Raw genomic sequence first — 414 nt, 5'->3', positions numbered from 1 at the left:
GCCCCCCCCTCGGAGCCCCCTGCTCTGCAGGGACCCCCATCCCACTGAGGGTCACCCCAATCCTGGTGAGGTCACTCCAATCCCACTGAGGGTCACCCCAATCCTGCTGGGGTCACCCCAATCCCGCTGGGGGTCACCCCCATCCCACAGGTCTCACCCCAATCCCATTGGGGCTCACCCCAGTTCCTCTGGGATTCACCCCCAGCCTGCTAGGCTCACCCCAATCCTTGTGGGCTCACCCCAATCCTTCTGGGCTCACCCCAATCCCACGGGGCTCACCCCAATCCTGCTGGAATTCACCCCAATCCCCCACTGGGGCTCATCCCCATCTCACAGGGGTCACCCCAATCTCCCCCAGTCTCACCCCAATCCCCCCCAGTCTCACCCCAATCCCCCCCAGTCTCACCCCAATCG

Source organism: Geospiza fortis, unplaced genomic scaffold (assembly GCF_000277835.1).
Source record: "Geospiza fortis unplaced genomic scaffold, GeoFor_1.0 scaffold1405, whole genome shotgun sequence".
NCBI classification, from domain to species: Eukaryota; Metazoa; Chordata; class Aves; order Passeriformes; family Thraupidae; genus Geospiza; species Geospiza fortis.
This window is presented reverse-complemented; position numbering follows the sequence as displayed.